This window comes from Simochromis diagramma, unplaced genomic scaffold (assembly GCF_900408965.1).
Source record: "Simochromis diagramma unplaced genomic scaffold, fSimDia1.1 OVJJ01000326.1, whole genome shotgun sequence".
Taxonomy (NCBI): domain Eukaryota; kingdom Metazoa; phylum Chordata; class Actinopteri; order Cichliformes; family Cichlidae; genus Simochromis; species Simochromis diagramma.
Window position 1 is genome coordinate 1873 of NW_024387042.1, and position 2257 is coordinate 4129.

The following is a 2257-nucleotide window of genomic DNA, read 5'->3' on the forward strand; positions in this document are numbered from 1 at the left end:
ACTGTTGTTTTTACCAATAAACACACAAAATTCCCTGTGTATATGTTCCTGCATTACACTCCTGAGGTATGTGGAAAAGAAGAACAAACTCCATTGTTTTTTAAACTTGAAGACCCTCAAGCACTTTTAAAATGAAACCTCACAAACACCTCCACGACTGAATCACACTTTCTTTTCTGAGCCTCATGCTGTGACCTGTTTTACAGCTGCCGGCAGGTAAACGGCTGAACTTTGGAATGAAACACACCTTCGTTTCTCTGTAAAGCGAGAGTATTTGAGAAAGGAGAGTGAATTAACCTCCCCTCCTCATCCTGACTCATTTGAAACTAACCAGGAAACAGGCTGTTCTTTTTCATCGGTAAAGAGAGACGCACAGACGATCAGACTGAGCTCAGACCAAACTAGCAGCTTCCTCTGAGTGAGTCCAGCTACAGGAGAGAAAAGTGGAAAACTCCAACACTGCTGCTTCAAGCTGCTGACGCTCCACACACTGAATGTGAGTTTGAGCAAAAACACGACTCAAAGGGTTTCAGTGAAGGTGGTAGAGGAGGGAGGGGAGCCAGGACTGACTGTACTTCCTGTCTGCTGTTTTCAGCTTCACTCACAGACTCAATGGCTTCCAGATCACAGAAGGATCTCTGCTGTCCAGTCTGTCAGGAGGTCTTCAGAGATCCTGTTATTCTGTCATGTAGCCACAGCTTCTGTAAAGACTGTCTGAAGAGATGGTGGAGAGAGAGAATAATACACGAGTGTCCAGTTTGTAAGGAAATATCAGTGATGATCCACCTTCAAACCTGGCTTTAAAGAACCTGTGTGAGTCGTTCTTACAGGAGAGAGATCAGAGAGCTTCAGAGGCTCTCTGCAGTCTGCACTCTGAGAAACTCAAACTCTTCTGTCTGGACCATCAGCAGCCAGCGTGTGTCGTCTGTTGCATCTCACAAAATCACACCAATCACAGATTCAGACCCATCGATGAAGCTGCACAACAACACAAGAAGGAACTTGAGGAAACTCTGGAGCCCTTAAAGAAGAAGTTAAAGGTTTGTGAAGAAGTTCAAGTGAAGTTTGATCAAACAGCAGAACACATTAAGGTCCAGGCCCGACACACAGAGAGGCAGATTAAGGAGCAGTTTAAGAAGCTTCAGCAGTTTCTAGCAGAGGAAGAGGAGGCCAGGCTGGCTGCACTGAGGGAGGAAGAGGAGCAGAAGAGTGGGATGATGAAGGAGAAGATGGAGGCTCTGAGCAGAGAGATAGCAGCTCTTTCAGACACAGTCAGAGCCACAGAGGAGGAGCTGAGAGCTGAAGACGTCTCATTCCTGCACAACTACAAGGCTGCAGTGGAAAGAGTCCAGCGCTGCCCCCTGCTGGATGATCCACAGCTGCCCTCAGGAGCTCTGATAGACCAGGCCAAACACCTGGGCAACCTGACCTTCAACATCTGGAACAACATGAAGGGCATGGTCTCCTACACTCCTCTCATCCTGGACCCAAACACTGTTCATCCAAACCTCATCCTGTCTGAAGATCTGACCAGTGTGAGACGAGGAGGAGAGAGGCAGCAGCTTCCTGATAATCCAGAGAGGTTTGATCACTGCTCTGTCCTGGGCTCTGAGGGCTTTAACTCAGGGACTCACAGCTGGGATGTCGAGGTTGGATACAGTACATTATGGGTAGTGGGTGTGTCACCAGAGTCTGTCCAGAGAAAGGGACACATACAGTCTGGATTATGGAATAGCGTTTCATGAAGTCAATACTCATTACTTCACCATCAGCTGGATCTAGTGTCTCCAGTTCAGAAGAAGCTCCAGAGGATCAGAGTGAATCTGGACTGGAACAGAGGAAAGCTGTCGTTCTCTGATCCTGATACTAACACACACATACACACCTTCACACACACTTTCACTCACAGGATGTTTCCATTCATTAACACTTATGATAAACTGAACGTGTGTCCGTTGAAGGTGTCAGTGTCAGTGCAGCAGATGAGTTGAGGATGATGATGTTTCTAATGTTGTTTCCTGTCAGTGAGTTGAAGCTGTTAAACTGCAGCTGTCCTCCTGCTGCCTCGTTGTTCCAAAGCTCTTTGTTTCTCTTTTAGTTTCACTGTTTCTTTCTGTTTCTGCTGTCCACCTTTTCACATGGAAAATCATTTCACTGTTTCTCACTGAATGACTCCCCAAACTAGATTTGAAATTCTATCAAGTTTCTAATCATTACAAGTGATTCATGTTTCTATTTGATGTGTATATGGAGATGA

At 46.0% G+C, this 2257-nt stretch overlaps 1 pseudogene; it reads left to right on the forward strand.

Annotated features, from left to right (window-relative positions):
- The first annotated feature begins 335 nt into the window (after positions 1–335).
- LOC120741590 lies at positions 336–2043 on the forward strand (annotated as a pseudogene).
- The last annotated feature ends 214 nt before the right edge of the window (positions 2044–2257 follow it).